Source organism: Photinus pyralis, unplaced genomic scaffold (genome assembly GCF_008802855.1).
Source record: "Photinus pyralis isolate 1611_PpyrPB1 unplaced genomic scaffold, Ppyr1.3 Ppyr1.4_LG6, whole genome shotgun sequence".
Classification (NCBI taxonomy): Eukaryota; Metazoa; Arthropoda; class Insecta; order Coleoptera; family Lampyridae; genus Photinus; species Photinus pyralis.
The window spans coordinates 38,011,258-38,024,535 of NW_022170663.1; positions in this window are offsets into that span (position 1 = coordinate 38,011,258).

The window sequence follows — 13,278 nt, forward strand, 5'->3', positions numbered from 1 at the left end:
ATAATATACTAAGGGTGGTATTAAATATATCAACAACGTGGGCTATGCTATTATATTGATTACACATGGCGTATATAGGAGAATTTTTCAGTATTTGGGTTCTACAGATTGGCAACGAAAAAGTGACGGTATGTCTAGACGACAACCGTGGAATTGCGAATGACATATACCTATATAGTACAGGACAATCTATATTTTTACTTAAAAATTTATACAAGAAAGAAATAGCCATCCGTTTACGTCTAGAAGATAGCGAAGGTAGATCGAACCTTTCTAACATGATATCATTAGAATATCCTCTAATTGGATATTGTCCATCCATACGAAAGCATAGATATTTGAGGAACCGACGTTGTATGTTTTCTAAATTGTTTTCATACTTTTTAAATGAGGTATTCCAAATTACACAACCATATTCTAACTTACTTCTAACCAATGATATATACAATGATTTAATGGTCGATATATCAGTGAAATCACGACTAACACGAATGATGAAACCTAGAATTCTAAATGACTGCTGAACTAAGCTATTAATGTGAGTTGAGAACGTTAACATTTTGTCCATGTAGATTCCTAAGTCCTTTGTTTCACTGTGTCTGTTTAAAGGCGTATTGCATATGGTGCGTAATTAAACTGAATGTCACTAAGTTTACGCGAGTATGAGACAATTTTACACTTGCTTATATTTAACTGGAGGTTATTCATGCTGCACCAATTATGTATGTTGTTCAGGTCCATTTGAAGCTTTTCGCAATCGGAGATACTGTTAACTTGTGAAAAGATTTTCAGATCGTCTGCAAATAATAGTTTCTGCGTAGAAATTACCGAAGGTAAGTCATTAATGAAAACCACGAACAAAAATGGCCCTAAATTGGATCCTTGAGGTACTCCAGATGTGGGCGTGAAGGTGTGAGAATTGTAGCCATTATATGACACGAACTGTTTTTAATTTGAAGATAGTATAAAAAACTACAGGAAATTCTTGATCGGAACGAAGCGTTTGGAGACCTATGTTTATATGAAATTTTACTCATAAAATAAGCCAAAGGTCATCCGTATTTACACCATATTTAGAAACACCCTGTCTGTTACATATGTTACTAAATAGTCAGTATTGCTTTATAGATCAATGGTGTCGCTGGGGTGTACCATAATTTTAATATTCGTACACGGGTCCAAAATGTGTCATAAGAGAAAGATATACTGTTCTAATTTCTCCATAATGTTAACAATCAACACGTCTACCTCTTCATCGTTAAAGAGAGCGAAATATATTCTATTTAATAACAATGAAGTGAAGTAGGTATTGCTTCTATTAAAAAAATTTACTCTGGGCAGCATAGATACGCACACCTGCGCATGTGCGACTGTCCTAAAGCTTTTCAGCAAAATCGGTTTGGTCGTTTAGCCGGAAATGAGAGTACAGACAGACAGACCGACCGACATCATCGAGATTTTGTTTGCTTCGGATTCCGAAACGTAAAAAAGCTTACCCCAATGCCTTCCTTACTAACGTGCGGGTGGTAATTAAAACTGGGTGGGTTTGAAAATTATTTCTGCTTTACTGATTTCTTCTCACTATTCCCTTTTGAAGTGAAAAGTCGAATTGCAGAATCGATTAATAAGTAACTGGTTAATTTTAAATTGAAAATTTCTTTGTGCAATAACGTATCTAACTGCCAAACGCAATATTGCTTTTTCTCATCGCTTCGAAGTGATGTCTAATTTAATTTGAAACAATTTTAATCTTCTTTAGTATAATGTCTCGTATCGATTTCCAGCAGAATTGGAGGTGGGCGTACGCGGGCAATTTTGAAAATATGGGAATGTTGTATTACAGGGAGATAATTTATTGAAGCGGCGCAGCAACTTATTATTGATCGCACTGTATAAGCATGGTTAAGTCACCATAAAAAACAAGTGTTAAACAATTAAAATCGATTAATTTTAATTAATTGCTTTCTTCGAGGTTGTCTCTAATTTAATTTTAAAAGCTCACTTTAGCACGAAATCCTTGACAATTGTTTGGATTTATCGTATTTCAATATTGGGTAGGGGCCCGCGCTGAATAAATTAATTTGAGTACAAATTGTTTTTTGTTGTCGTACTGCTGGATTGCTTAAATTATTTCATTCACATACTATTACTTAATTGTTATTCCGTTAGAAATACAATTGAGTCTGTATTTTTTTGTTCCAAAACAATAACCACGCGTACATTACATTTTTTTCTTTATTTACAATTTTTACATTCTCTTTACATTATAATTACAATATTCATTTTCACCTTGAATTAGAAAATGAAACTGAAAGTTTAGAGATCACTTATTTAATACACTTGAGTGAAAGTAGTAAAACTCCATTGGTAAATGGTTAGTTACGTTTGTTAATAATGGCTTTGTTTTCTTTATAATTAACAAATTTTCCCGTGTAATAATATTTATTACTGTATTTGCTTACTGTATAAAAATCGCCTGATATAATGGATCTCCGAGAAGCAGGATGCACTCTAATTAATAATGATTATTAGAGGGATTGCGTTGTGGTATTCGTTTTTTATGTCGTACGATGCCATAACGTTTTACATTAAAACATTTCCACCTTTTTTGCAATTAAATAATGAGAGAGTTAGTTCATAATTTTGATGTGAGGGCGTAGTTTTGTTCTGTTGATATAGTCCTATGTTGCATAAGTATTACCATTGTATATACACCTCAATGGTATTACATATAATTAGATTATTTTCGTTTTAATGTGACATGAAGTTATTTGCTATTAAACATATAAACCGCGAAGGAAACCGCAGATAAAGTATATTGTACGCTAAACATCCTCTAAAAGCTATTGGTCTGAGTGGACCACTCCACCACTATAAATCTTCATTTCCAGAAATCTCGAAATCATAAATGATATTTTTCTATGACCGCCTTGAAAACGCACAAAAAACGTAAAATCGCGCTTTCAAAATTATGGATATACCTCGGGATATACGCTGTTTAGCAAAGTTTAGCAAACTTAATCATTCTTGTCATTTTCGAAAGAAACTTTGGCAGATGCTCCAAATTACAATAAAAATCTGAAAATTAGAACATTATTAATGTTTTTATGCGTTTTTTTGTTTCTTACCTCAGCAGAGTTGAAAATCAGACTGAAGTTGTCGTAATCCTAGACTAGTAAATCCTTGAAATTAAACATCTTTTGACTAGGGATAGATTTCGATAATTTCGCGAACAACCCTTCCTAGGCGAGACTAAATGTTATCAATAGAGTTCAGGAAACATTGATGATGGTGACCAAAAACTATCGATCGGAAATTGCATTCAACTTGTTTTTCGACGAGATGTGATTGACGAAGCTATTTGAACCCCATTCGCAAGTACAACATATCTGGGCATATCTCATCCAAATTGGCCACCTTAAAAGGTAAGTACGAGTTTTATGAAAGCGGGAAACTTTAACCTAAACCTTGTACGTGTTTTTTTTTTGTATATACAGGGTGTTTTTTTGGGAGCTTTAGTTAAAAGTTTCTGGGAAAGTAAAATAGGTAGGTTTTTGAAAATTTGTACTTAGGAGTTACTCTGAAGGCCGAATTTTATTGCATTTTTGGATTCTATGTGAAATTTCAGTTCTTTTGATACCCATATGTCGATATCTGCCATTTATGGTTTTTAAGTTATTTTGACTTTAAGAAAAAAATGGCGGATGCAGATGGTACCTTGATAATTGATTACTTGAAAACGGTTGTAGTCATGGCAACCTATTTTTATCAGTGCATAGAGAATGAATAGGGCTTTCTTTTAGTACACTTAAAAAAAAGTTAAGTTGCGTACGACCGCCCCTATGGATATCCAAATTTATGAAACTTCAAAGACTAAAAACTCAGTTTTTTTAAATGGAATGACCATGTTCTTAATATTGCATGAGATAGAGAATCGAAATTGGCATATTTTGACTATACATGTTCCTATAGCTATCTTTAACAGTTTCTGACTTATTCCCATTTTATTGAATTGACACTATTTTTTTAGGATTTTCTTTTTTAGTAGTCGGCCATGATTCTATAACAATTGAATTTTAAACAAATCTAGTGACACTAATCCATCACCCACTGTTATAGGTTAACATAAGTTTTTCAAAAATCGAAAAATGACTCGCAGTGGTTTCACCTATTTTGGAATTTAATTGTTATTTATGGTGAAATGGGCAGAATCGCGGCGCGTGCTTTCCGTACATTCACTCAAAAACTGGAACGAAATTGTATGAATTTTGGAAATTTTGTACCCCTAATGCACTACAAACCGTTGAAGCACAAGTGATACAAAGCTCTACAAGAGAATATTTAAGAAAATGAATTGAATTGCAAATGCAAGATTAACAAAATAAATTCAATGCAAAATATAAAAAACTTTGTTGAAACATTTTTGGTATGGAATTTTTGCTAGAACAGATATCGCATTACCTCTCTTAATTTCCAGACTTATACGTTGTTTAAGAAATTCAGTTGAACGACTCTGTTTAGATTTTTCAAAAATTTTCCGTCCTATATCCTTAATAAATGAGTTATTTATTAATGAATTATTTAGACTAGAACTAGAATCAATGGAATTAAAGAATCCATTCCTTGATTTGTTTAAAATTCGATTGTTATAAAATCATGGCCAACTACTAAAAAGAAAATGCGAAAAAAATGGCATCAATTCCGAGATCAATTCAATGGAATGGGAATAAATCAGAAACTGTTAAAGATAGCTATAGGAACATGTATAGTCAAAATATGCCAATTTCGATTCTCTATTTCATGCAATATTAAGAACATGGTCATTCCATTTAAAAAAACGGAGTTTATAGACTTTGAAGTTTCTTAAATTTGGATCTCCATAGGTGCGGTTGTATGCAACTTAACTTTGTTTTAAGTGCACTAAAAGAAAGCCCTATTCATTCTCTATTCACTGATAAAATTAGGTTGCCATGACTACAACCGTTTTCAAGTAATCAATTATCAAGGTACCATCTGCATCCGCCATTTTTTTTCTTAAAGTCAAAATAACTTAAAAACCATAAATGGCAGATATCGACATATTGGTATCAAAAGAATTAAAATTTCACGTAGAATCCAAAAATCCAATAAAAAAATAGGGGTTTCCATTTAAAATAACGAAGTTACTATCTACTTCCGGTGTTTCTGGAAGTGCGGCCATTTTGAAAATATTTTACATCGATTCGGCCTTCAGAGTAACTCCTAAGTACAAATTTTCAAAAACCTACCTATTTTACTTTCCCAGAAACTTTTAACTAAAGCTCCCAAAAAAACACCCTGTATGTTTATAAAAAGGGAATAAGGAACCTCTTCTAGTAGTTTTTAGGCTTCTTTTTTTTTTGAAACTTATTATTTACTATTGTTTTACATCGCCTGTAATCAGATCTTCAGCTTGAAAGTTTAACATGTCATGTATGTACTCTCCGAAATTATTTAAGTGGGTGGGGTTTCAGCCAAAGCTGCTTTACTGATTCAACTAACTATAAATTTACAAAAATCTCTTCTCGAGCCGGGGTTCGAACCAGCTACTTAGTCGGGCAGCCACTTCAGTACGCCATGCGCGCCTAGATTTTATCTTGTCAAATCCCGAATATTTTGAGCGAAAAACATACTTCTAATTTAGGCCAGTAACGCGCTAGGCAGCCAGAGTGCGGTCCGCCTAGAGCGCGAGCAATCGTGTGTGACATTGGCTGTCGTAGCCAGGCTGTGTAGTACGTTACTGCCTACTGGCCCAATCTTTTTACCGATTGCAGTTTCATTTGCAATTGCACAAGCACAAAATAGCGCAACGAAATGTTTGCACTTTGAACCCCAACATTTTCGTGGTAACAATTTATTCGAATACGAGCACCTAACGAATCTGTTATATACTGCGGTCTCGACTACGGTTATACGGCTTTAGGTACGAATTTTAAATTGAAAATTAATCTTCACGCGATCTCATAAATGGCGTACACAACTCACACGATTCACATTGACAGGTTACCGAAGATTTTGATACGCGCTCGACAGGCATAGGTTCTTTTCGAAAGTTGAAAAAGTAAGAATTCCGCCCACCAGATTTTTACTGAAGTGCTCGCCGAATCCCGAATACGAAACGGACCCACCGCAACGGAAGGGTTCACTCTGTTTGTTATACACACAAAGGGCTAACAGAAGAAAATACACCTAATTCTCCGGCGCGACGGTTTTTAGAACCGGCAACAGTGTAACGTTTCGTCTTTTATCTGCTGGAACACTTGTTTCTTATCGTACCGCGCTCCATTCTATTGCATATTAGTTCCGTTCTCTTTCGCTATGAAATGGTACACGTATAAAATTTTCTATCTATACTGACAAATTGGTAAGCTGTATCATTAAACATTTCAAAATGCTAGAAAATATGCGCGGATGACACATCATTACAAACTAAATGATGAAGGAATAGTTCGGATCTGGTTTTTAAGGATGTAAGCATTCACTACGACAATATTGTAAAAGTTTTGGAGTTAAATTTTATAGGCCGATAAATAATTTTAAGAGTTATGATAAGGAAATGCAGAATAACAAGGGAAAATGCATATACTACTTAGAAGTAAAATGCAAGGGGTCAAAACAACACATGGCATTTATGATCAAGGTTGGCATCTCAGCAAGGAACATTTCCTACATCATAGCGTAAACTTAAGTAGGTTAAGTTTAATTTTACTATATATGACGTAACGTAGTTTTTGTGATATAAATATAAGTGTTAACGATTCAAATAAACATGATTAATTATCAATTTTTTGAATTGCGATTTCCTTATATTATACAGGATGTCACAGGTACCTATAGTACCTAAATAAAATCAATGCTAAAGAGAACCAAAATAAACAATTTTTTTTAATTAAACAAAGTCCAAAATGCTTTGTTAAAGTACGCACCAAAAAATTACCGTTCATCTCTGCAATCATAACACCATAACACATAATTTCATGAACTATTTGTTAGATATCTTGATTATTTAAACATTCTGAAAACTCTATTTTCAACAATGCGCCTTTTACCCATTTTTGACAGGTGGAGGATACACCTTGACTATAGATTTGTGTCTAAATCTAAACTTTAATGCTTTACAATTTTCAAAGTTGAAAAAGTTCGTTTTTACCACCCGCACATTAGACTCTCCATTTTTTTACGAAAATACACGTTTTGAAGAACCAGGAATCTGAATCAAACAAAATCTCGATGGTGTCGATCGGTCTGCCTGTCTCATTTCTGGGTAAACGGTAAACACATGCCACGCTACAAGCGATCGAGTAAACAAATTAAATTTTAGATGTTTCATTTTCCAGAAAATTTGTCCGGTAGTCTCGCACGATTAGGGCGTTGTGCGTGAGTGCATCATCCTGTTGAAACCAACAAAATCCAATTTTGTTTTTTGTGCCGTACATCGTAATAAAAAATGCTCTCAATACATGTACTTTTTTACGGGTCCTATAAATAACTAAACTTGATGATGATATCTCCGAAACAAAACGTTGTATTAAAAATCTCTCAAGGCTCTCTTGTAGAGCTCAAAGCGTTTTATTTTTCTGTATCTTCTCAAATAGCAAAAATCGGCAAATTTCAGTTCTGGCATATCTTCGAAAGTAATCTGATTTTCTGGTTTTCTTTACAGAGTGATAATAACTCTTTAATTGCACCACTTTTCCCTAACTTTGCCATCGTCGACTATAGCACAATTTTTCTAAAAGTAATGCAAATAACAAGTAAACATTTTTGCGTTAAAAAAAATCAATTGCCTTCTTGTCACCTACGCGTTGCAAGTTTGCGAAAGATGTGATATTTTCTGGTTTATTATTGTCATACTTTTTAATGTTGACAAACAAAATTACTCACTTCCTGGTGCGTAATGCCGAATTAATTTATGCCGTGCTCTTTTCAGTTCATTAAAGTGGTTTTACGTATGGATGAATTGTTCTACTGTTGCGCTGTTTTAGTCGGGGAATAGAACAATAGCAAAGGCGGCGACCCCGCTGGACCTGGCCCCCCCACCATTGTGAATCAATTTAAGAATGGTATCCAATTTATGAGCTATTTAGGAGCTTTTCATATCGCAAGCTTAAAATTTTAGAGCTCGCTTTAATCACTAGGAATCGAACATTTCTTATGGGGTGGCCGAGTCTACTTGGACTCAGCCCCCCCACTGATCAGAATTACTTTTTTCAAATTAAATTTTGTACTGGAATTACGAGCTATTTAAGAGCTTTCATTTACAACCAATTTCGATTTTTGAGCGCCACTCCTAAAAGAGCAAATAGATATAATCGATGGGGCGGCCAGTTCCACTTGTGACTGTGTTAGAGCTTCCTAGTGCGTTTAGTACCTCTGTGTGCATCCAAGGAAAAGTCCTGAATCGACTACATATGAGTCTAATTCTGCACTCGGTGCTTTGTTGTCTGTTACTCTAAAGATTTTCCTTTTAGTAAGGTTTTCTGTTAATATAATTGAGCAAGTGCAGTCAGGATTGCGTATACCTCGGCTTGGAGCACGGTTGCTTTTTGTCCTAGATTCTGAAGCCCTGTCAATTGCTTCCGTACACTCCACAGCCGGTGCTGTGCACAGGTTTTTTTTTATCACAAACTGTTTTGGTTATCCTCTCAGTTATCCTACCCTTGACGATTCCTCCTCTCCATTGACTCTCAGCCAGTATGCCTGTCTGAATGCCTCTGCTATAATTACCAGGTGTAGTGACGGTCAGTTCATTTAGTCTCCATAGCTACTGTCAGGGACGTTATCATTGTCCTCGTAATTCTAAGGCAAGCTTTGCGCTGCAGCTTGATCAGTATCTGTATGTTCTTCTGGGCGAAGGTCTGATTCTATCACACACATAGGTACGTAATAACTGGTATTATATTAGTGTATATCCAGGGACCTTGTGACGTTGTTCGCTATTTTTTCCATTTGTGATTTGAAGTTAGACGCTTGGCCAAACGCAATGCCCAAGTATTTACCTTCTCTCACTACCTGTAGCTTGGTGCCCTACATTGCAACGTCCTTTAGCTTTGTCGGCCCTTATGCACGTGAGAAAAGCTAACGAAGTTTTTTTTCTGTTGAATTAACAGATAAGCCCTCTTCTTCGCACTATGTTCCCACTAGATTTAAAGCTCCTTGCCTCTTAACTGATACGGTCTCCTCAAATCCCCTACGTACTACAATCACTATGTCATCGCTAAAGGCAAACACTGTGGTGTAGCCCGCATCATTTAATCTCCAGCATTTTGGCTTTCGATCCTTTTCGGGATCTTCTCAGGTTCCACTTGAGGATCCAGGCGTGTGTCCTTACGGTCTTCGTTTCGAAGAATCACAAATCTCGCCCCCCCCCCCTGGAGCTCGCTAGCTCTGACCTCAAGCTGTCCACCGAAACCTGGTTTGCGCATGTGATCAACAGCGCTCTCCCTCGTGCCGACATTCCGTAAATTGGGGAAAAGCGTCGACTCTGTCAAGGATCCAGGCTTTGATCTTACCGAGAGCCTCCTCCTATTAGCTTTCGGTGCGCCGCCCCGGAGAGTTTTTTAGGCTCTTTAATGCGGGTGCTCTCGGAGTAGTTTGTTGTGTTTTCTGTTTTTTCTTGGGCCATAAGAGTGCCACGAGTATGGGGGAAAGAAATGTCCACACGCGTCGAGCCCCCTGCACACGTCTAAGGCGACTTAATACAACGGTGTGGCGCCCGGTGCTCCGAAGTTGGAGCCAGTAGTTGGTGATCATCTATTCAGCCACGCATCTACTTCGGCCCTCTGACTCTTGGAATTTAGGTTTTTGCGATCCAAAAGAAACGCTTCTGGATTCCGCAATAGTTCAAAAGAAGACATAGATCGGTCCGATTAGCTGCTAACACTGATGAGAAAACATTCAAAACCACCCCAAGTTTTCACTTTTAACACAAACAAATGCACTCAAAACTCACAGAGAGTACGTGCTGATGCAACTAACCGGTAGCTCAGAGGTAAGGCTACTGTGAAATGGACCTGGCCGCCCTCAAAGATTGACTATTTGACCTATTGAGGGTGGAGCTCCAAAATTAAACTTACTTATATAATTATACTCGTCATTCATGGACAAAGATTAATTTGTAATAAATAAAGAAAAACAGATTAGGGGCTACGCCAGAATAGACCTGGCCGCTCCCAGGATGACATCTATTTCCTCTTTTTAAGAGTGACGCTCAAAAATTGCAATTACTTGTAAATGAAAGCTCTTAAATAACTCGTAATTCATGCATAAAAATTAATTTGAAATAAGTAAACCATAACACAGGAGGGGCTACGTCCAAGTGGAGCTGGCCGCCCCATCGATTATATCTATTTGCTCTTTTAGGAGTGGCGCTCAAAAATCGAAAGTACTTGTAAATGAAAGCTCTTAAATAGCTCGTAATTCCAGTACAAAATTTAATTTGAAAAAAGTAATTCTGATCAGTGGGGGGGGGCTGAGTCCAAGTAGACTCGGCCACCCCATAAGAAATGATCGATTCCTAGTGATTAAAGCGAGCTCTAAAATTTTAAGCTTGCGATATGAAAAGCTCCTAAATAGCTCATAAATTGGATACCATTCTTAAATTAATTCACAATGGTGGGGGGGCTAGGTCCAGCGGGGTAAGGCGGTGTGGTGTGCATCGGCAATGTAATTATGTAGGTATACAATTAGAATGGTCTTTGATTTAATCAGACTGCATACGCGCAGTGCAAAATGCGGCTTATTTCTGGTATTGTGCTTGTACCCTTTCACCTGCAATAGCACAGGGTTAATACTAATAGCAATGAAATTACACCATAATTACTTCTTGAACAAGCTTAACATGCAATTATTTTCTTAAGGAATCGTCAGTAAAACAATGCAAGTAATAAAAGTTCAGTACTAATTTACTTCGTATATTATTTGTTTGTGACTTGCACTAATAATGTTTTGTCTGAGTTCCACTCACTGAGTGGCGCGTTATTTATTAATAGCTAGAATATTCGGTCAAATTCTAAGATCTGGGTAATATATGTGCGTTTGTAACGGTTATAATTAGTGAAGTATTATTATACATGTTTTCTTTAATAGAGTAATAGCCCTGTATGAGACGGGTTGGGCCACATAATTTAGCCCCGACGTGTTATTTCCCAAAGATGAACTCCAGGTACTCAATTCAAGAGACTGAGTGGAACCCCCACTGACGAGAAAACGCCAGATACTCTGGACGGACTGGGGTTCGATCCCGGGTCCTCTTAGTTCGTATTATACTACCCTAACGATTAGACGACTCCGTCCGTCTTTCCAAATGTTTATTTCCGGAAACTTGGCGAAAGTTGAAGACTTGAGACATTTTGTTAATGCTACCTCTAGCTAGCACATTGGGAATTTTTAATGACGAGATGGATTGTAAATTGGTAATAAGTAATTTTATTCCAGAAAAAAGAGGATCGGTATACATATAACGAAAAGATGGCCAAGATAGTCCAGGCGCTGATATAGGTATTGAGCATGCACGGGAAGTCTAACGCGGTTTGACTTTTGATTATTGTTGGGGGCATATAGTAGATGAAAAATATCGATGTCGTCGCATTTCCGCGGTGGGCATAACATGAGGGGGAGTAGGCAAAGTCGCGCGCGTGGCGATTCACTTTATCGCTTCTAACTCAAAGACGGTAATAGAGCAATGCTTGAAGCGGCTATTTACAGCTACTTATATTGCCTACAAAAGAGTCCCCATGGATAAAAGTCGTACCTCTAACCTTTTTGTTACAAATGAATTATTTCGGAATATATCCAAATCCACAGAAAATCATATTTGCCACATATTTCTTATATATGTAAGACAATTTTAATAGTGTCGTTTATATGTTATAAGAGTAATTATATAAGGACATAAGTATTGCCATCATATTTTAATTGGCATAATGTAGGAATTAAATTTATATCTTCAAAAGATTGACCGATCACTAAATATGGTAATAGCCAAACGTTATTCCGCAGAAATTACTTCTTCCATAATGGCATCAGTTTTGGTAATGTCCCCTCGAATTAGTTCCAATATTAAATGTCTGCATATCCATCAGGTAGTAATTTTAGTAATCTTCAGTAAAGATTCATCAATTTTTTATGTATCTACACCTGGCGTATTCCGAACAATTTATGAACGTAAAGGGTAAAAATGGTACTCATGCAATGCTCGTCAGCATTGATGTTATGCAAATCTCGAAGCAGTTCAGCCCTACAAATGCAAAAACTGCTCCAAAAAAACATGTAACTGTTTATCAATTAATTCTTCTTGTTGTTCTTATTGCAAATGTGTTGCAGAAACCCATTATAAACTAAAGAGTTTGACGAAGAGAGCGAAGCCGAGAAAGATTTGTGACTGGGTGCCCAAGTACGCGCTGGAAAATTGTAAAATTGAGTGTATAAAACTATATATATTTATCTAATAACATACATTATTATTAAATTTATCTTACACATACAGGGTGATTCCTATAGTACCTGCCACCGTTTGGGAGCGTGTAGGTGGTGCGTAGGGGAGTATTTTGATATAGGACACTTGGGGTCGGAAATCTAAATTAAGGGTGCCAGAGCCAAATTTACCTTCTGGAATTTCGCGCCTGTAGGTAGGCAACCCAACCGGCCGGCGGTGCACACGGAGCGATCTCAGGCGGCGATGTGTGGCTGACACTTGATCAGAATTTTGTTTAAACCCACGAAATCCCGTCTGCAACGACGCGTATCAAGTGAATAACACTATGGCAATAGTATAATAATAGTTGGCTAGATGTAGGAAGTGCATTGAGAACAACGGTGGCCACGTTGAACACTTGTAAACGTTATTGCTTTGGACTGTCGTTTTCCCTCCTTCCCTTCCATGTCGCTTCCTCGCGCTAACTCGCTCTGCATCGCTCCGCGCGAAACGTCGGTCGGTTGGGTTGCCTACATACAGGCGTGAAATTCCAGAAGATAAATTTGGTTCTGGCGGCCTTATTTTAGATTTCCGACCCCAAGTGTCCTATATCAAAATACTCCCCTAGGCACCCCCTATACGCTCCCAAACGGTGGCAGGTACTATAGGAATCACCCTGTATAAGAAATGTGCATTAAATATGATTTTCGATCGAATTTAGAAATATTCCAAAATGATTTATTTGTAACAAAACGGTTAGAGGTACGACTTTTATCCTTCGGGCCTTTTTTGTAGGCAATAGAAGTAGCTGTAAATAGCCGCTTCAAGCATTGCTCCAACTATTA